Raw genomic sequence first — 22,426 nt, 5'->3', positions numbered from 1 at the left:
TGAGCCGAAGGGGGCAGTTTACCGTCCTTAGCTGTCCCCTCCACGAGGACATAGCAGCTGCAGAGTTTAGTCATGTTCAGACCCTTAAAAAGAGTGGAAAAAAGAAAGCTCATACTTCCCAGGGCCTGGGCACTGCTGTGCCAGCCAGCTGGGCACAGTGCCGTGGCAAACAGAGGTCTTGGGTTTCAGAAATCCGAGACCCCGACCTTGCAAACAGGGAGGGACACGAGGTTGACATTGGGGTTGTCTGTGGCATTTGGTTTGTTTCTGGGTTCATGTCTGTCCATAGTTACATCTGTAACTATGTACAGCTGCTGTGAGAAGCCCATAAGACTCAAAGAGTCAGGCCTCCAGGTGAAAAAGTATGGGCTGTCTCAGGAAGTTTGTGTGTGTATGTGTGTGTGTGTGTGTGTGTGTGCACGTGTGCGCGCGCGCGCAGGCATGTGTCAGCAGCTTCTAAGGAAGGCTTGCAGTGTAAACGTGGGCTTCCTCTTGTCCAGAGTTAGCCTGCTCAGGGAATAGAGCACAATTCAGGTTTCTGAGTTGGAAGCCTGATTAATCTCTCTGTCAGTTACATATGGAAATAAATTAGTAAATGGTCCATCTGGGACTAAACTACTGCAGAGGCGATAAATTATCACCATCGTATATGTCGGTGTTGCTGAAGGCTGAGCTGTGCTCTCAGGAGCTGCGGAAAGATAACCAGATACCTGGCTGTGGTCAGAGGGATAACATTGGTTTAAAAAAAAAAAAATCTTAGGGAAGAATTTACCTTGAACTGTTTCTAGGGAGAAAGGCTTGGTTGATGCCAAGTCTGCGCTTTAGAACTGCTCTATCTGCAAACATTTAAAGAGTCTTGAGGGCATATGGAAGATTTGAGTTTTCTATTTTCAAAGGCTACTGTAATACTGCGTCGTTAATTAATACCCAAGGTCTCAATAAAGAGTAGAGTCCCGTGTGAGATTGTGAGCTATGCTACAACAGTAACTCTACTTCTGTTTCTTATCTCAACGTCAACAAAGGCGGGGCAGGTCATCATTTCTCTTTTTAAAAAAAGAGTTGTTTGTTGGGCATATATGTACAGGCTGTGGTAGAGGTCACAGGACCACTTCCTGGGAGCCCGTTCTCTCTTTCCACCTTGTGTGGAGGGAGGACCTTCTCTCTGCAGCTAGCTGCTGACTGCTGACTCACTCTCTTGGCTCCCGTCTCCCTGCAGGAGTGCTGGGGATATGTAAGCCACCACAGCTGGCTTTTTTATGTGGGTTCTCAAGACTGAACTTGTCAGGTCTGGGTCACAAGTGATTTATCTGCTAACCCTTCTGCCTCAGTCTCCCAGAATTATAAGAGTAAGCCACCATATCCTTCCTAATGTTCTTTTATATAAAAGTTTAAAGTGAAGCTTAGGGGGGTCTGACCTTGTTCATAAATAACAGCTTTGGCTAGAAGGAAGAGTTGTAACGGGCAAGATAATATTGCTAATTCTGATTTTTTAAATTTCAACCGAAAGCCTTGGTGTGGCATCAAGATCCCACTGTTACTAACCAGCACCAGGAAATGGAGACATGACACATTCTGCTTATGTCTGTGTCCTAGAAGTGAGAAGAGTTACTGACATGAAAGTCCCAATCCTCCACCTGGGGAGGTCAAGTATAAGTTCTGCTTTTGGGAGGATGTATGTACACCAGGTATCCCGAGGTACCTTATAATGTTAAAACCAAGGAAGCGTCAGGTCTTTGAGATGTGATAATATATTTTTCCCTTTTGCAAAAAACACCCAAGGCTGCAGTGATGCGAGTGCACGTGCGTGTGTGCGTGCGTGCGTGTGTGTGTGTGTGTGTGTGTGTGTGTGTGTGTGTGTGTGTTTTCTCCTGGGTAGACCATGAGTTGTGAGTCCTTGAAGCAACTGAGAGACTCCTTTGTGGAAAATGCAGACAGCAAATGTCAAAAGTAAAATCTAAAAAATAAACTGGGTACGAACATCTTTAAGTGTCATGTCAAAGGATATGGATTTCTATGCCCAGGGTATAGACTGAGTAGCCCTTACATGGGAATTAGAAGCGATGGTCCCCTTGATCTCACCTCTCAGTGATTAGAATTGACCTTGATCCACTCAGATCATCAAGTTTCTCATTTACCAGCCAAACCTGGTTCCTCTGTATCTCAAATAAGGTGCAAGTTAGAGCATGGCCTGTTTTTGCCTGACCCAATCTACTCGTTGTTTTTTAAAATTTAATTGATTTATTTCTTTGAGACAGGGTCTCATGTGTTCCAGGCCAGCCTACAACTTGATATGTAGCCAAGAATGGCCTTAAACTTCTCTTCTTTTGTTGACTTCCTGGGTGCTAGGATTGCAGGCATGGGCCACCACATCTGGTTTTACACAGTGCAGGAGACCACACCAGAGCTCCATGGGTACTGACTGGCCAAGCAGTCTACCAACTGCAATAACAACCCAGCACCCTGATTCTAATAGTTCCAAAAGCATTTATTTGATGTGTATGCATGCCTATGTAAGTGTGTGTGTGTGCAGGTGCATGCGTGTATTGCAAGTCAGAGAACATCTTTCTGGAGTTGGTTCTTGCCCTTTCACCTCCATTTATTTGTTTGTTTTGAGTCAGGGTTTCACTATGTAGCCCTGTCCTGGAACCTGAGCTGTAAACCAGGCTGCCCTTGAACTCACAGAGATGCTCCTGCCTCTGCCTCCCTAGTGCTGGGAGTAAAGGCATGCCACCACTAGCTGGCTGCCTTAGACAGCCTTTCTCTTGTTTCTGCTGCTATATAGCACAGTGCAGGCTCACCAGCCTAAGAGCTGCTGGGCAGGTCTGCTGTCTGCCTCCCATGTCTCAGTTGGAGTGCTGGGAGCACAGCAGGGCTCTCATCTTTTTTCATAGATCCCAGCTCTTTACATAGGGATGAACCCAGGGTCCCAGACATTAGCGCACTGAACCATCTCCCATTCTCATCTTAAGGTTCACTATTATTGTCATTTTCTTATTGATCAACCTCTAACTTCATCCTAACCCCAACTAGACAGCAAATGTCTTCCCCAAAGCCCTCTAACCAACAGAAAAGACACTCTGGGTGTATCATGCTTGCATCTTCCCAAGTGGATAATGCATTTCAAAGAACTCCTTCCCCTTTCTTCTTCCTCCCTCTCCAGTCCCTCCTCAGTGTTCTGTCTTTAATTATGTTTTAAGCATGAAGTAGAGTAGGGCAAAGTTTTATTTTGTGACTGGATCAATGCCTTTGTGTGAGTGGATGAGCGATGATCTAAGATCGGGGCACTTGAAGGCTCCCGGAAGCACTGTTTTGTACCCCTCTCCTCCCCTGTTCTGTCTGTAGAACCTGGATGAGAGCTAAGATTTCCATCTTTGCGTCAAGGACCTCAGATGCTACTACTCCAAGGACCCGTTTTAGAGCCACTGTTGTAATGACCATTTCCTAACATGCTCGAACCAACCCTCACAGGACAACATCATTCTTTTCCTAGAGAATCTATTGATTTGTCATTCTTCAAGACCTTCAATGCCAAAAACTGTCTTCCAGTGAAAATCATTATGCAATCTATCTCATGAACCAACTTTTCTATTGTCCAGTGTTATTAACTGTGACCCACTAACCTGTGAGTTAAGTGAGGTATTTCTTAGCATTAGAAACAGAGGGACTGCATTTTACCACGAAGGAGGCATTGACTTTGTAGGGTCGCAGTAGGTCAAGCCTGGCCTTGAACACTCGGTGGCGTCTGACAGACAGACAAGTGTTTCAGAGGTAGCTATAAGAAAGGAAAATGATCTCAGGAACGTTCAGGTGGCTTTGTAGTGAATCAAATAATCTCACAATGTCTATGGTATCTGTTTTTCAAATTCTGGGCTTTCTTGTCCCCTAGAAGCAGTTTCAAAACCACTCCATCCTGGAGGCCTGACTCCTTCACTGTCTGAGACCTGAGAGGCACTAATGGCAACTGGCTTTTCACTGAAGTGTGTCCGTTTCCAGGGTCAGGCCAGAGAGGATGTGCACCTTGGCTGTGAGGACTCGTCACTTCTGTATGCTAACCCTGTCTCCCTTCTGCTTCACTCCAGCAGCCTCTAGAAGTGTCGTCTACTGATTATGAAGGCACCTCTGTCCTTTCTGGAGCGATGCTGACCTCCATTTCCTGGACCCACTCTGACTCAGGTAAATCACACTCTGGTGGCCTTTCCCCGGCCACCAGACCTTAATAGACATTGAATCCATGAAATACCGAAGCTATATTTAAATGCAAATACCGAGTTGATTGGTTCTCCCCCCCATGGTAACCCTTCCCCCAATCTTTTTAATGACCCATTCATGCAGCTGACCAGACTGACAATGTGGTCAACCCAATTTAGTCATTAAGATGATTGAACAATCTTGATTCACATCTTTATTTACAATTCAGCTGTGCGTCTTAGGCCCCCAAAGCCACCTGAACGTTGCTCTTCATATGGAGACACACTAGTACCTAACTAGTGCATCTAACGTACCTTCTTTCCCAGAGTGCCTTGCACAGTTGTTGCGTCGTTCTGATGTTGTGCCCATTGGTTGTGTCCAGAAGAGACTGTTGAGTGTCTGTTCTGTGCACCTGGGATAAACAGGGGTGAAGAAACACAAGGCTGCTTTCTGTCTGCAGAGCTCTTGCACATGCCAGGTTCACAACTCCGGTCATGAGAGAATGGCAGGCAGGTGGTGGGACTCAGTTTGGGCTGGGGTCTAGGTGTTAAGTATAGGGCTTTGGGGAATCCACAGGCTTCCAGATTTGAGGTTGGAATAGTTATTGGGGTGGGGGCTGGGCACTAAGTATAGGGCTCTGCTTTGGGGAATCCACAGGCTTCCAGATTTGAGGTTGAAATAGTTATTGAGGAGTTGTGAACCTAAAGGGCCTCAGGTGGCTTCATCTGAGGGTCTCTTGGCTGGGCCGAGCTAGGAGAGTGACATGGCACTTCAGCAGGAAGACAGGACTGAGCCCTCAGTGAGTCCAGCTGATGCAGGGCAGGCTGCTTCATCCCTGGCCCACTGCCCCAACAAATTCAGACTTCTCCTCAAGGCCTGGGCTGCTACCTGGGGAACCCCTGTCCTGTGACACAGGGGACTTGCCTGGTATCATCTCTCCCAGGACTGTGGCCACAGTTGTACAGCTTTGGGCATGGTGATCCCTCTGCTTCTGTGCCTGTATGTATTATTATTTACTCATCCCTGCATCCTCCAAGTGCTTGGGGTACCTCTGCCTTGATGAGGCCCTGGATGAAACAGATGCTATTTGAGGGCAGCGCCTAACCTTCAAAGATAAGAAGTAAAATTGAAGGGTAGGAAACCCAAGTGAAGAACATGAATTTATAAGTCTATGTGGGGACTGGCTCTAGATGCTTCCAAAAACTTGAATCCGGGGACAATCTCAAGGTCAAACTGGGAAGCACAGCTAAGAATGGGAAGCCAGACGCCCTGAGTGCTTTGTGGGTTGTGCAGCGGGTATGGACACATTCAGTTATTTGGTAGTGCTGCTTATTTTTAAGATTGAGCTGTCATGGATTCACCATCCTGATAAATTCTTAAAGGTACCACTGAGAGCTGCCAACCAAGGTACCTGTTATACAGAAATACCCTGACCAACCCAGACCTGCTGAGGTACACAAGTACCCAAGCCCCGAGTGATGGAGGCGCTCCAGCCTCCTGGCATCACAGCCATTATCCGCAGCCAGAGGGACAGAGAAACGGTTAAAAGCGACAGATTTGGTATTCTCTTTCTACCACATTGAACCAATGGAAGTGACCCTCCTCTTCCCAGCTGAAAACTTCATACAATTCAGCTCCAAACCAAAGGCTATTGGCGTAGATGAGACTAGATAAGAGAGGTTCGTACACTTTTCAAGACTCTGGAGGAAATAAAAGCAGGCTAAATGTTGTGCCTTATAAGAATGTTCTCAAAGATTGGGGATGTGGCTCTGTTAACAGAGTGTGTGCCTAACATGCACTAAGCCCAGAGCTCTATCCCATACACTTGGTAAAGCCAAGTGTGGTAGCCCATACCAGTAACCTCAGCATCTGGGTGTGGAGGCAAGAGGTCAGAAGTTTAAGACCATCCTCCCCTACATAGCTAGTTTGAGACCAGCTGGTGTTGCAGGGTACCCTGTATGAAATTGACATGTTAGTGTCTGTAAGTAGAATTTTGTTGGGGGTGGGGCAGCATAGTTCACAGATCGTTCATCTCTGCATGGTGAAGGCAGCTTTTGCACCACAGTGAAAAAATAGGGCACAGAGCAGAGACCATAAAATATTTACTGTTTGACCTTTTGCAGAAGCGTGCCGCCTCCTGGCCTAAACAATGGTGTGACATGAGCATTTGCAAAATTTGACTCCATTAAGAAATCTGGTCATATAATGAGTAGATTCAAGAAGGAAAAGGAGGGTGAGAGGGAATTTCTAGATAAAGACACTGAGTCAGTCACACTGTAGTTGGGTTTTCCAAGTATCTCTGTAGCTGTCAGTTAACTCTAAATTCAGCGTTGAAGCTACTTCATTTCTGGAACCTACCTGCACTGTTAGTCTGATTTTCAAATCAGGCACCAGGCTCCCTGGATTAACCTAAATGTTGGACTAGGCAGCACCAAATTAAAGCCAACCTTGCATTTTGGAACTCTTTTTGTTCTTTTTCTTTGGCATTAGATGTGAGCTATTTTATCTTAAAGCAAATAAATATTTGGTTTTAAATCAAGTAGATGTTGCAGGCTTACCATGAATAAGCTAGTTTGTCTTGCCAATTTTTTCCCCCCAAGCTGATAGGATTGCATGATACTAGAGTAGAAACTATGATTAAAGTTGGAGATGTGAGCTCCTATCTTACTGACTGGCTGAGCTGGGGAAGGCTGCAGCTTCGTAAGACTTAAGAGTGCATCCTGTGGGGCTGGTGAGGCAGCTTAGTAGGTAAAGGCACTTGCTGCCAAATGATGTAAGCCCCATAACCTAAATTCAACCCCCCAGAACCCAAGGAAAGATGGAAGGAAATGACTGACACTGCAAAGTTGTTCTGTGACCATCACACGCTGCTGTGGGCGCGCGCGCACACACACACACACACACACACGCGCGCGCGCGCACACACATGCACACATGCACACACACGCACACACGCACACATGTACCACCATTACCACCACCACCAATAACAATAATAAATATTTAACTATGTTGGTGCTGGACAAATACATGGTTAAGAGCACTTATTGCAGCCAGGTGGTGGTAGGCACGCCTTTAAACCTAGTACTTGGGAGGCAGAGGTAGGAGGATCTCTGTGAGTTAGAGGCCAACCTGGTCTACAAAGCGAGCTCCAGAACATCCAGAGCTATAACATAGAGAAACCATGTCTCAGAGAGAGAGAGAGAGAGAGAGAGAGATATTAACTGCCTGTTCTGTTACCCCCACATCCTATTCTGGCTTCCCGGCTTCTGGCTTCTGCACACACATGCATAGACACACACTCATGCATGTTCACACACATACACAAATAAAAAAAAAAAAAGACAAATACAATGGAAAAGTATGTAAAGGGCTGGAGGTATGTAAAAAAGTATGTAAAGTCTTAGGTTCAATCCAAAGTGTATATAAACCGGGACTTCTCCCTAGCTACATGGCAAGTTCAAATCTAGCTTGGGCTTCTTGATACCCTGTCTGATTAAAAAAAAAAAGGCCTAACCACAGTCAACACAGACCAAATAGCCTATAGTATGCTGTTGAACAAAGTGCCATTTACTTAGAGGACTGTATGGTCCTCTCCCTGGGTCCTTCGCAGTCTGTGTTCAGAACCAAATGCATGGACTCAGAAGGGTCAATGGCTGGAAAACAAGCCACATGTCTTGTATTGCTTGCTTCAAGAAACCCAGCCCTGGGAAGTCACACATGTATTTTGTAGATGCATAAAGAAAAAGAAAGAAAAATTAGGTAGACATTTCTAATCTTGTCTCATGAACAATATAGGAATAACTTTAAAATATTCTACTTTAAGCATGCATTTAATTTGTACTCTGGGAACCAAATAGTGTTGCCAAGATAGAGCATTCTAATAATGATTTATGTAAATTTATTTGTACAAAGTAATGGTGTAGTTGCCTATAGCAAATTGCTTAGAATATGAAATGACATTTATGTTTTTTTTTCTCTCTCTCTCTCTGAATGAATACAATGTTGAAAATGAGAGAGCCCAAAAAGGAAAGGAAACTCAAGTTCAAAATGGAGTCTGATGCCTCAAGAAGCAGAAATGGCCAGCCAGGTGTAAGAGCTGTATCTGAGTTGTTCTCTGTGATATAATTGTCATTTTTATAGACAAGAGAGTGTTGGAAGGCCAGAGCCCTATGTTTGGGCATGGTAAATTATACAGACACCAAAACTTTTAGAACAGCGACAAATCCCTTGCCCTGGTTGGTGCCCCAGGTGGCTAGCTTACAGCATGTGGCATGCAAAACAAGTGCAATTAAAATTGGGCAATTAATCTTAGCCACTAGGGGGGAAAGTCATGCTTTAGTCATGAATGGAGCCCAAATATTATGAAACAAAGATCAAGCAACAGAACTCTCGCAAGATCGGATTCTCAGACCTCAGTGGGTGTGCCTGCTACCTACCCTGTTTGTACCACTGGTGATGGCTCCAGGTGTTCCCTGAGACCATTTGGTTAGTGAGAGCCATAACCCACCAAACAGGGTCTGGATGCTTGGAGCTGGTGAATATCCACTACAGTTTCCACACCCTGCACTGTTTAGAAGAATAAATCGAGCATTATTATCCCTGAAGATACTTATTTTGCTCAGAGAGTACTTTTCCTATCTCACTTGCTGGTCCTAATCATTTGGAGGAGGTGGATATTTATACTATAAACTTGAGGTCTAGGGGAGTGGCAGAACAAGATGTCTGTGGACTTTCAGTCAAAGCTCTGCCTTTTGGCTTACCCCACGGCATTTTGGAATTATGCTCATGCTCGGGAGAGGACAAGAAGAACAGAATGACCGTGCAGTGTGGTCTTCAGTTGGTCTGGGCCCTGGGCTGATGACTGATAAGATGTAAAGGACAAGCAGGATCATCAGCCTGAATGGAAAGCACCCTGACTTCCAGGAAGGAGGACAATCTCTGTGAGTTCCAAGCCAACCTGGTCTACAGAGAAAGTTCCAGGATGGTCAGGGCTACACAGAGAAACCCTGTCTCCAAAGACAAACACACAAACCAAAAGATGTGGTCTGATTCCGGTTCTGCACAATGTTGCTAACAAATGCAGCTCTTGTTTATTTGTTTATTTTTTTCAAGAACTGCTTGACTCTTGTCTCCAGAGTGCTGGGATTAAAGGCACGTGCCACCACCGCCAGGCAGAAATGTAGATATTAAAGAGGTGGCTGGGGGTAGGAGCACTGGCTGCTCTTCTAGAGGTCCTGAGTTCAAGTCCCAGCAACCACATAGTGGCTCACAACCATTTATAAAAGGATCTGATGCCCTCTTCTGGCCTCTACTTATACATGCAGAGAACACTCATACATAAACTATAGGTAGGTAGGTAGGTAGGTAGGTAGGTAGGTTGGTTGTAGGTAGGTAGGTAGGTAGGTTGGTTGGTTGGTTTTGGTGAATGGTCCTACAAACCCAGCCTGAAGTTGTGAATCCAGACAGGAAGGTTCTCCATGAGGTTAATTGATGTGGGGAGAGCCATGCTGAACATGGAAGGTACCATTTCAAGAGCAGGGATCCCAGCGGGAAAGGAGCAGAGCATCAGCTTTCCTATCTCAGCTTCCTGACCGTAGATGCAATGAAATTGCTCCTGGCGGTGCCCTGCCACTGAGCCAGATAAACCCTTCCTTTGTCAGGCATTTTGTCATAGCAGCAGACAAGTAACTAATATATTCTGTGACTCATCCCTTCTGCTTCCTGGCCAAATGACCCTGGATACGATTTCTGAAATTTGTTTACTTTATGGAAATGGTAGAGAGATTAAATAACTCTTTAAAGAACTCAGCACACTGCTCAGAAGATACTAAATTCTTACTTAGTCCATGGTGGCTCTTAAAATTCTTCTAGTCAGGGTAATCCGAGAGTGTATGGGCCACACTGATAACTGTGAGGTTAAACGTATATTTAATTTAAATGTGACTTTATCTGAAAGATTTGTTTACATGTATCAAGAAATAGCTAATCAAAGACGAGAATTCTTCCACTTTTCATTGTTCTTAGTGTTTAAAACCCTTTCTCTGTACGCTGTTTACGAGGACGGAGAGACCAGATAGCCGGTTCTCAAGCCGTAAGGGAGGCCGGTTGTTTTCTTTAATATTGTCATTTGAAAAATGGACTGATGGCTGTGTTCACATGATAAGTGGGTCCGGAGCAGCCACTTCAATGCACATGGCCTTCGTCGTCCAAGAGTTTGGAAATGAAGCTGACCCACATCCTTCTTTGTTGCTACAGAGTTCTGATTCTGGCAAAGAGCCTGAGAGTTGTTTCCCTTCAGTAGTCCTGGCTAGCTGGGATTAAGACAAATGGGTGGGAACCCTGACTTTTGGCTCTGCTACTTCTGCGTGCAAAAGAAGCCATTGTCTCTGTGTGCTGAACGGTTCTCTGCCAGTGTAGTGGGGCCCTGTTTAGATAGGATTAATTTCCATTAGAACTTTATATGCTGCACTCTTATCAAAGATGGAAATGAAAATGAATCCTCTCTAACATGTGTTGATTTCTTTTTTAAATGGCTTTTTAACACACCCAGAAAACACATTTCACAAAAGATTCTCTGGAGAAAAAAAAAAAAAAAAAGTAAGGGAATTCAAAGTGTGGGACTCCTTTTTAATTTTGGAGACATGGTTTCATTAGCCCTGGCTGGCCTGGAACTTCACGTATAAACCAGGCTGGCCTCAAACTAGTGGAGAGCCACCTTTCTCTGCCTCCAGAGTACTGGGACTAAAAGTTGTGTACCACCACAGCCACAAGGATTCTTTTGTTTGTTTGTTTTTGTTTTTCTAGACAGGGTTTCTCTGTGTATCCCTGACTGTCCTGAACAGGCTGGCCTCGAACTCACAGAGATCCACCTGCCTCTGCCTTCTGAGTGCTGGCACTAAAGGCGTGCACCACCTGTCTTCCACAAGGATACTTACATGAGAGGAGAGATAAGTAATAAATATCAAGAGTCCGAAAGCTTGTATAGCCCAGTGGTAGAGCAGTTGAAGAGCATGTGCAAGACCCCAGGTGTGATGCCCCACCCCCAATAAAAAAAGAAGCAGAGAAAAGACACATCCAAGATCAGACAATTCATCTTGTCCCAGACACTAGGAACCTCCTATCTGGAAAGCAGAGGGAATCCTAAGGTGCCCTGCTTGAGCTGACAGTCTAACAGATAATAGACATTAGCATACACACACAGAGGGCTCAAGAGATAGCCCAGAGGTTAAGTGCACTCCAAACGACCCAGGTTTGGGTCCTGGTACCACCTACAGGGCAGTTCACAACTGTCTATAACTCCATTTCCAGAGGATCTGATGCCATCTTCTGGGCCTCTTGGATACTGGATACACAGACATACTTGCAGGCGAAGCACTCATACACATACAGAATAAAGTTAAAAAGTAGATCTTGAAAAATACATGTGCATAGAGGTGTTCAAGTGTGAGCTGCCTCCTGTCCTAAGGCCCATGATTGTAGAGATCAGTGTCCTTCCTTGGCATAACGAAAAGGTAGCAATAGGCATCGGTCCCCTTGACTGTACCCATGTCTCCATGATGGCATCTTGCCTGTTCAAGAAGGTTATAGTTATAGTAAAGCTGAGAAATCCTGTTACCTCATTTTTACTGTACTCTCCTGACTGTCTCACAGGCATATAGACTGTTGTGTTGCACCTGTCTTCATCAGGACAGATTAAAGTTTTCTACTTCTGGCCCCTTTTTTTGCCTGAGAAACATAATAGGACCTCGGGTATATAGGTAAATTAAGAAGGCACACAAATCAAACATTTACTGTTCATAAATTGTACAATTTATTTTAAAATAATTCCTTGGTTATAAGTGGGATTTATCGCCTATTAAAGACAAAAGCAGTTTGCATAGTAATTAGGAGAATATGCTTATTTATTTTCATATAACAAATTAAATCTTAGCCAAAAAGAAAAAGAAATTTATGAAAATTCTGCCCTAATCCCAAGGTAAATTCACTTAATATTCCCTCCCTCCCACCCCCAAACACAAGCCAGAAACTCAAGCATCAATTTTGAAAGTCAGACATTCTAACACAATCCTTCCAGAGGTAAATTGGTTTGATGCTTAACTTGAAAAGCAGTGATGGTAGGAAAATATTAAGTCCTTGTTTTCTAGTTAAGCCATTATGTTTCCTCAGTCATAGCATACAATAGTTTCATATCTGAGCCAGTGCAGTGTCTGTTGCCATTGTGTGGTGTGGTAACCTGTGAGATGTTGTGTGTTAGGACCAAAGCTGCACTAACGTCCTACGATGCAACAGGGTCCAGCTGTGCCAGGCATACTCTCGATACACCTTTATTCACCTTTTACAGTCACCACATTATCCCCCTCCCCCCTGTCCCCACACACACTCATTTATACAACCTCATAGGGGTCACAGTCTACAGTTTAAGTCACCTTGTCTTACAGGGTTCGGCGTGGCAGTGTTCTGCATAGGTCTGTAGTGTGGGAATGAGAAGCTATACAGTTACCTAGGCTAGGTGTGTGGCAGGCTTGTGCACTAATACCGTGTGTGTGTGTGTGTGTGTGTGTGTGTGTGTGTGTGTGTGTACCCGTGCGCGCGTGCAGAAATGCCCTGGAGTGAATGTGACCCTGATGTCAAACAACATCCCGCCGCTTTCTCAATCTCGCTGTTATGTGAAACGTAGATCTGAGGACCCTTGGGTCTTCTGCTCCTACTTCTCGATGCCGCTTTTGTCTGCTCCTCTGGCCTCCTTTTTGTCTCGTATTGCTGTTTACTGGAGGCCCAAAGCCCAGGGTTTATCCTTATTAAAAAGAAGATTAGCAAGTATTAGAGACATACCAGCAATTAAGACTTTTCTCCCTGGCTTCAGGAGAGTGGGGAGCGTTTGAAAAGATGAGTGGGCATCTGTTCCTAGCACTCTGGGTTAAGACGATGCAATCACATGTTCATCTCCTGGGGGACATCTGGACATGCCAACCCCTGCAGAGGCAGAGAGGAGCTGTCCCTCTCATTGTTATTGAACCTGTTGATCTGCATAGTGCCTGCTACCCTCCCGTGTCCCGCTGATTATCACTCTTGTAAATGCATATGAAGGCCCCCAGTGGCTAATGGAATGTTAATCTGGGCTTGAGTCACTGGGCTGCATCTCAGGACTATGCTCAATGCTTGGAGTGCCACTGATGATGATGGTGTCAACATAGATGCAAGAGCATCAGGAACTGGGGCTAAAACTCAACTGGTAGAGTGCTTGCCTGGTGTGCAGGGCACCCTGGGTTCAGTCACCAGCACTACATAAACCAAGTGTGGTGATGTATGGCTGTAATCCCAGCACTGGAGAAGTGGAAGCAGGAAGGTCATCCGTGACTGCACAGGAAGACATAGACTAGCCTGAGCTGCCTGAGATCCTGTCTCAAAAAAATACAGCCCGGGTTTAGAGGGACCAAGCTTCAAGTCAGAGTGGGATGTCTTCCTGGGAGTCTGAAGAGCGATTTTGAAGTTGACTCCTGTTGGAAGAGAGTGGGCCTTCAAACTGGCCCGCTTAATATGACAAATAGACCACGGGAGAGGAGAGAGGCTTTTTGCAAAGGCCTGGTCTCCCCAGAGCCTAGGTCCAATGGCCTCTGAACGGTTGGACTTTTGACAGTCAGACCCTAGTACAAAATGTGTTTGCTTGTGAGATCAGCACACTGATAGCAACCAGGGTAAACCCGTTTATCAGCTTGGCTGTATTTGTGCTGGAAGCTCAAGGAATTGAACTGCTTTTGACAGCACCCCGCCTCCCCTCCCTCGGTGTCACTATCTTCTGGTGACATGTAATTTTCCAGGTGAACAAAGAGATGCAGGGAATTGGTCCAAATAGCCACTGAAGGGCTGAATTACTCCCCAGCGATTCGTTGGATCTGATGAATGGAACCTGCTGTCTCCTTACCTGTTTCTGGTAAACTAGGCGAGAATGACACAGGACTCAGTTCTGTTGGAGGAGTAGGGGATGCTGGAGGGTCCCACCCGAGCCTGTTTCTGGTAAATAAGGAAATGCCCTGCTGACTCTCCTTCAGAGTGGTGAATGGTTGGGCTGTGTCATTGGTAGCAAGGTGCTTGTTAAAGACGACTGAAGACTTTGTTATCTTTTTGAAGCTTGCTCTCTTGTAGCCCAGGCAGGACTCCATACTCACTATAGTGAGTAAGGATGACCTTCTGATGACTTCTCAAGTGCTGGGATTCCATGCACCACCACACCCATTTTATGGGGTGTTGGAGATTGAATCCAGGTCTTCATGCATGATCAAAAAGTGTTTTACCCCTGCCTCAGGCTTATTATTGTATCACTAAATAACATTATTTCCCAATATGGATGTAATGGAAATATTATTACTGTTTATATTAGCTTGCTGAAATATGTGAAAGTTCGTGTATGTGCATGTGGAACTATGATGTCTATTTGAACACATGTGCATGCATCTGCTAAATAAGTGTTATATTTTCAATTCTGGGGCACTTTATACCATGCTCAGTCTCCTCTGGATTGGGATATAGCCAAATTATGAACATCATAACTACCTTGTCTTCCATATCACCCTATCTCTGTGTCATTTTAGTTCTACCTGGGATGTAGACTATGTGTTTAACGGAACAAAAATGCCAGAAAACTGCCATTTATTTTATTAAACAGCTTGAGCAGAGATGCTTGGTCTGATTGCTGAAAATTGTTAGCTTATCACTGAACTGCCCTGATGGTTCTTATTATTCAATTTGCATTGCTTACAATAATAATTATTGCTATATAAAAGAGCATGGTGCTTTTATTTGTACAGTTCTTTCATTAATAATTTAACTGGCTATTATAACCCAGTGTAATCTTGACATATGTCAAGATGCTTAGAGTTCGGCCCTGAGCATCTTCAAATATCTGAAAGCAGGTGTGAGTTGCAGGACTTGAGTCTGGATACGGGTAGGAAGGTCACTGCCCTTGACATCCCTTCCTTTTCTATTTGTTTCTGAACATTTTGGTGGTTCAGCAATGGTGACTCTGACCTGGTCATTTTAACACCCTGAGAGAACAGATCACAGTATAGATATTTTGCTGAATGATATGGCTGACTTGTATTGATTTACAAACACATAATAATGATGGCTAAAACAATAAATGTGACCCAGGCCTGTTCTAGAGAAATGTGGGGATTTTATCAGTCACCGCTTAGCTGCTCCCACCCCATATTATCAGAACTTTATAAAGTATAGATGTTTTATTATGCTATGCTGTATAAAACTGTAATTTATGACATTTTTTGGTCTAGGCAAGCCTTTCTATAGGCTTTGTCTTAGACTCATGTTTTATATACTAAATAAATCAGTAGTTTGAACTGTGCCTCTTGAGGTATATGATCACAACACAGGTTTGGGGTTGACACAACCTGACTCTGGTGGCGTCAGCCCACCATGAAGGCCAAAGATTCCACTTTCAAACTGGGTTAAATGGGGGAAATTAAGCAAATGGAAGATTGCCATGTGGCCAGCCCAGCCTGACATCCGGGAGGATGACTACATCTGTTGGTGTCATGGAGGGTCAGGTGTGATGGTGCACACAGCACCGGTAGGTGGGGGGGGGGGTGGTAGGCAGGAGGAGCCTGAAGTTAAAGCCAACTTTGGCTACGTAGTTAGAAAAGAAAAAGGGAATAAGAGAGGGAGGGAAGGGAGGAGAAGAAAAATTGGTCCTATGGAGGAAACGTTCCCTATCAGAATTGGAGCTTATGAGAGTTATGCTGTTCTCTACCTCGAGTGGCCCATGCTGCCTGAGCAGGTTCTGATAGCTGGCCTTTCACTGGGCTGTGCATTCACTCAGCTCTGTAGCGGAAGTTTCATAGAGCAGGTGTTGGGAGTTTCTAGAGCTCCATTTCATGAGCTACCTTTTGAAACAAGTTGCACTATTCCTAATTAAAATTCCACACACACCCTTAATGAACAGCTGATTCCCTGGCACTGTGAACTCTAGGGGTACATAATCTATATTAATGCCATTGAGCTCATAACAAGGAACTGCCCATTTAGAAGAAGGTCACCTCCTGATGGCCAAGTTGTGCATATGTCCAGCTCAAGCTGGCCATGAGGTGACACATGATGCCTCAAACTCAGCAGTGTAAACTCACAAAGTTTTCGACATTGAACACTGTCCTTGTGTGCCGCGAGTAGTCAAGACCCATACTCTTAGGGTTATTGGTCTTGTTCCTAGAGCAAGAGATCCCAGTCAGATTATATTGTCAACTGGACACAACGAAGAGTCACAGAGGAAGAGGGAGTCTTAATTAGAGTTTGACCATCTGAGATTGACTTGTGGCTAGGTGTGTGCATGGGGGGTTTGCCTTGATTATTGATTGTTGACTGGTATGGGAGGCCCCAGCCCACTGTGAGCAGCACCACCACTGGGTAGGTGGTCCTGGGTTGTATAAAAAAGCTGGATGAGCAGGAACCAGAGTGAGCAAGCCAGGAACCATTCTTCCATGGTTCCTGCCTTGCTTCCAGGTTATTGCCTTGAGTTCCTGCCTGACACTTCTCAAAGATGGACTATGACCTGGAAGTGTAAGAAATAATCAACCCTTTCCTCTTCAACTTGCTGGGTTCAAGGTTAGCCTGGTCTATAGAACAAGTTCCACAACAGCCAGGGCTACACTCAGGAACCCTGCCTCAAACAAGAAGAAGAAAGAACGGGAGAGAGAGAGGGAGGGGAGGAGAGGGGAAGAGAGGAGAGAGGAGAGGAGAGGAGAGAACAAGACATGGTTTTTGAACTCATGCACTAAGCTTTAGTAGATGCTGTCTGTCTTGGCATTCTTGGGGCAGACATCCCTAACTAAGTTTTCTGGCACTCTTTTATAGATGAGAGCACTAAACCCAGAGAGCTAAAATCATCTGCCCACAGTCTCAAAGCACAGATGGTAGAATGGGGACCTTGTGCAGGTGGTGGGACAGTCAGAACCCAGGCCTAGCAGCATTTAAGGTCCTTCCCACAATGCAGCAGGGGAATGGGTCATAGCTGTAGGATGATGCTGTTCTCCAGACCTTGTTTTGTGTTGAGTTCTAGTGTGTGCCTTGTTTGGTGGTGAAATCCAAGTAGGACTTCCTGCTTCTGCCAAATGAATGAGGAGTTGCAGAACATCTGGCTGAGCTGGTGTGTAAATACATGCTTGTGAAATGCATTTTACACAGTTGAGATAAACCCACACCTCCTCTGTGTCATGATGATCAATTTGGTTCCTGTAGGAGGTAGATGACCTCAGAAGTGCCTCAGACCAGGAGTAGGCCTTGCCTACATGGCTGAAGGTGTAGCTTTGAACTGGATGGGTCCTGCGTGGAGGCCAGCAGCCACCATCTCACTGGCAGTTACCGTGACTATCCGTTGGGTCTGCACTTTACAGTTTATATAGGGCACCTTCATGTGCACACCAGCCTCATTCAAAACAGTCCTGCACGTTCAGCAAGGCAGGTGCTACTGTAGTTCGTCTGCCATTTGTCCCCTCCAAAGCCTGTGCTGAAACTAAATTGTGCCTATGAAAACGATGGACCCATGGGAAGCAATTAGGTTGAGAGGGATGAATGCCTTTCTCTAAGGGTTCTCAGTCTCAGGAGACTGGGTTAGTTATCAAATGTGTGTGTGTGTGTGTGTGTGTGTGTGTGTGTGTGTGTGTGTGTGTGTGTGTTTGGAGGTTTACTTTGGGTTTGGGTCCTTGCTTTTTGCTTTGTTTGATTCAGGGTCTTTTTGTTGTTCACTGTTGTGTATACTGGGCTAGCTGGCCTGAAAACTTCCTAGGAGTTCTCTGTCTCTGCCTTCCATCTTGCCATCACATGAAGCCAGGCTTATGAATGCATCCTACCATGCCCAGCTTTTCCATGGGTTCTGAGGATGCAAACTCAAGTCCTGACGCTTATGCAGCCAGTGTGTTGCCCGCTAAGCCCTCCTCACAGCTTTTGCATTGTGACTCTCCTCCTTTGCACATGCCTGCGTTTTCACTTTCTGCTACCATCTTATCCCCAGCTGCCGCCACTGCACCCTTGGAATTCCCAGCCTCCAGAACCGCGAATGGGAATGAAACTCTATTGCTTATAAAGCATACAGCCTCGGTACCATCCCCACCTTTTAGAAGGAGACTGGGAGACGTTGGACAGATTTGCCTGAGGCCACAGTGCCACAAGTAGAGAACATTGTAGCCCTTGAGACAGACAATGCATGCACTCTGTCTGTCTGTCTGTCTGTTTCTGTCTCTCTCCTCCCTCTGTAGTGCTTCTCTGTAAACTCCCGCCTCACTCACAGGCAGGGATCACACTGTAGGTTCTTTATTTGAAGCAGACCATTCTTTACTGTAAGGAACCTTCTTTCCCACTTAAAAAAGTCAAGATGCCCCAGAAAGGGTAGAAGAGGAATGGGAGCCCTTGCCCTTGCCCTTGCCCTCATTCACATGAGCCACTTGGCTGGGAGTCCATAAATGGGAGGGAAATGACCTTGAACCCCAGCAATTGGGAGCAAGGCTTTCTTTATCTGCTGGCTGCAGGCAGCAACTTTGCAGTCTGGATGACCCACAGCCTGGCTCTCTGGACCTGAGACTTCTTGTTTCTTGGCATTCCGGTGCCTTGGGGACTGTTGCCTGAACCTGGGCAGAGAAGAGCTGCAGATTTGTCCATCAGGGATACACCCTCCAAGGTGTATCCTTGGAGATGGGAAGAGGACGGGTTAGCCAGTGGTCTTTGCTAAGTGGACTCTGAACCCCAAAGCTTTTCTTACCTGAAAATTAAAAATGAAAAATATCTTTTATTCGTCTGAAAGTTTTGAGACTAGTTCTGGGGAGGAGCCGTGGAATGGGCATCCTTACTCACTACTTGCCTTGGGGTATAGCAGAGTGTCTTGGAAGTGTACTTCTACCAAAATTGATGTTGCACAGACACAGCAAGCTCATTCGCCGGCAGAAATAAATCCTATGGATGTTTCTTTCCCAACCAAAGTAGTAAGAATTGATGAACAATGTTATCTTAATTTTTGTTTGTGATAGTGATAGCAAATGGATGTAGTCTTAGTCTCCATCTGCAGGGAAAGCTCAGAGCCCAGTGCTTTGTCCTGGTCCACTGGGTAGCACTTAAAAGGACAAGATGAAAAGGGTACAAAGATGTAACAGCAGTAAATAAGAAGAAAACTGATTTGCTGAGTGTCATCTGCATTCTAAAAGTCTTATTTATCGCCTTAGTCAGTATTCCATTGCTATAAGAAAAATCTAAGATGTGCTGGGATTTACCACCTCCGAGGAACATTTGCCTGGTGTGTATGAGGCCCTAGCCTAGATACAGTAACCCCCAGTGCCTGCCAAAAAGGAAATACATGAATACGTTAACAAGTGTCTGAGAGAATCAATTTAGAAAGAGGAAGGTTTTATTTTGGCCTGCAGTTTTGGAGGCTTTAATGCATGCTTCACTTGCCTTGTTGCTCTCTGTCTGTGGTGAGATGGCCTATGACTGTGGGAATGCATGGAGAGGAAGGAAGGAGCGAGGCAGGGAAGGGTGGGGTCCCAGTGCCTTCCTTCCAGGGCGTTTCTCCTACGGCCTCACTTCCTTCTACTCAGTCCAGCTCTTAAAGGCTCTACCAACTATCATTGATGCCACAGTCTGGCCGTTAGGACACGGTCTTCAGGGGGCATTTTATATGCCAACTGTTGCATGTGTCAAGTCATCTGTACTTAATTTTACAGATGCAGGGAGGTTAGAGCATAGCGGAGCCTTCTCATAGTCTTAGCGTGGGGCAGAAAACTCAAAGCAAGTATCTGCATGTAGCTCAAAACATTCTTTAGTAAGTAAAAAAGCAGTTTTGGGAAAGTGGATGTGATGGCTTATGTTAATTGTCATTTTGACAGACTCTTGAATGACTTGGGAGATGGGTCCCTGTGTGTGCCTGTGGGAGATCTAGATTGCATCAATTGATGTGTTAATGTCCATCTTAATTGTGGGCAGGGTATGCAGATTATGAATGCCAAGGAGAGAGAGAGAGCACACCAATATTTACTGCTTCTTGACTGTGGCTGTCATACGACCACTGTGACTTCTTAGCAGTGATGAAGAGTATCCCAAAACTGTCACCTAAAACAAACTCTTTGTCCCTGAAATTACTTTGGTCAGAGTATTTTATCACAGCAACTGAAAAAGGAAGTGAAACCATAGAATCCATATTTCTATAAAAAAAATTAGGGATGCACACATACATATCCACACATATATGTGACTTGGATTTAAAGCTTTGTTATTAGTCTTTGTTTTTCGAGACAGGGTTTCTCTGTGTAGTTTTGGAGCCTGTCTTGGCACTTGCTCTGTAGACCAGGCTGGTCTTGAACTCACCGAGATCTGCCTGCCTCTGTGTGTGCCCAAGAAGACCGGAACAGGTTATTCCATCCCTGAAGCTAGAGTTACAGGAGGTTGTGGGTGCTGAACACTGAACTCAAGCTCTTGGAAGAGCAACAAGTGTTCTTAAGTGCTGAGAAATCTCACCAGGCTTCTCCTCATATGCTTCATGGTTATTATGAATGGTAAGGGTCACGATAGAAAAAGTGGGCTGAGACTGTAGCTTTGTCTTTAGAATGCTTTCTTTGTGTACACAAGGTCTTGGTTTTAATCCCTAGCACCAAATAAAGCCAGGCATGGTAGTAGAACCCTGTAATCCCAGCACTCCAGAGGTTTCCACCTTTCTGTGGGCGATACTGATGTAAATATGAGAATACGTGGTTCCTTGTATCCCCCACGTATTTTTTTTTTTTTTTTTTTTTTTTTTTTTTTTTTGAAATGTTGACCTTTGGTCCAGAAGCTCTAAAGATAGAACAGGAGTTCCCCGGTGCCCTTCCTCCAGCTTCCAGCAATGCTAACATCTTACATGACTGTGGTCAGACCCAGAGTCTGACCTTGCTATACTGCTGTGACCAGACTGGAGGCCTATTCTGAGTTTGCCAGAGTTTTTGCATGCCCATCTGTCATGGTGTTGGGGGTGGCTGGTTCATTGTCAACGCGAGTATCTCTTCTCTTTTAAGTTTCGTTGCAGTGTCTGATTTATTCAACAGATTTAATTGAACACCTCCTATTGAGCAGTTCTGTGTTGTGTACTGGAGTGCAAAGATTAAAGATGATGACGTAGGCAGAAGATGCTGAGGGTGCTGAGCCATCAGTGGAGGACACTTTCCATAAAAGATGTGTGGGAGGCAGCCTAGAGGTTTCAGACCTGTTCTGCAAATACCAAAGGCAAAATGGAAATAAGTCCTGCAGGTGGGAAAGGAGGTCCAGAGGCCCAGGGGTGCCCAGAGGCCCAGGGGTGTCCAGAGGCCCAGGGGTGCCCAGAGGCCCAGGGGTGTCCAGAGGCCCAGGGGTGCCCGCAGGCCCAGGGGTGCCCGCAGGCCCAGGGGTGCTCAGAGGCTCTGGGGTGTCTGCAGGCTCAGGGGTGCCCAGAGGCCCAGGGGTGCCCAGAGGCCCAGGGGTGTCCGCAGGCCCAGGGGTGCCCACAGGCTCAGGGGTGCCCAGAGGCTCTGGGGTGTCTGCAGGCCCAGGGGTGCCCGCAGGCCCAGGGGTGCCCACAGGCTCAGGGGTGCCAGTTGTGTGCTCCAGTTTGATGCCCTTTGGAGGATCCCTTAGTGGCCAGCAGGGTCGGAGCTTGCAGGGTGATTGGTTCAGTAGGCTATGCATTTGTTCCATGTTCTGACCTCCTAAACAGGAAAAACAATGTGCAGATCTGCTCCAACGTGACTCTGAGGGGCTTGCTGAGCATCTCTCTCCTCCCTGTCCAGAAGCAAGAAGAGGGAAGCTGGGAGGCAGAGGCAGGTGGATCTCAGTGAGTTTGAGTCCATCCTGATCTATGTAGAGAGTACAGAGGCAGACAGCTAGAGAGACCATGTCTCAAAACAAACAAATAAACAAACACATAAACAAATAAATAAATTCTGTATATGTTTCTCATACTGGTTAATGAATAAAGAACTGTTGGCCAATAGGAAAGGAAGATAGGAGGGACTAGGAGACAAGGAGGAAATAGGAAGTAAAGAGGAGGAGCCAAGATGGAGAGTCTGGAGAGAGCAGTACGCGGCAGCCAGCTCCCGGTAAGAAGACCACATGGAAATACATAGATTAACATAAATGGGTTAATACTTAAGACAGAGCTAGCTGATAAGAAAGTAGTAACTGGCCAACAGTATAATATCTAATACAGAGTCTCTGTGTGTTATTTGGGGCTGGCGCG

General features: G+C 45.5%; 1 protein-coding gene across 5 annotated transcripts in view; it reads left to right on the top strand.

Annotated features, from left to right (window-relative positions):
* Positions 1-22,426, top strand: part of Foxn3 (forkhead box N3) — a 355,035-nt gene that overhangs the window by 102,594 nt on the left and 230,015 nt on the right. For 3 of the 5 annotated variants that reach the window (XM_051196449.1, XM_051196448.1, XM_051196443.1), the window contains exon 2: positions 4,080-4,173. The exons of 1 other annotated variant lie outside the window; for it this stretch is intronic. The gene's annotated coding sequence lies outside the window, so the exon portion shown is untranslated. The remainder of the gene's footprint in view (positions 1-4,079; positions 4,174-22,426) is intronic. One more of the 5 variants, XM_051196445.1, reaches the window with a different exon arrangement.

This window comes from Phodopus roborovskii, unplaced genomic scaffold (genome assembly GCF_943737965.1).
Source record: "Phodopus roborovskii unplaced genomic scaffold, PHOROB, whole genome shotgun sequence".
Classification (NCBI taxonomy): Eukaryota; Metazoa; Chordata; class Mammalia; order Rodentia; family Cricetidae; genus Phodopus; species Phodopus roborovskii.
The sequence above is the reverse complement of the archived record's forward strand: the minus strand, read 5'-3'. Positions and strand labels throughout refer to the sequence as shown.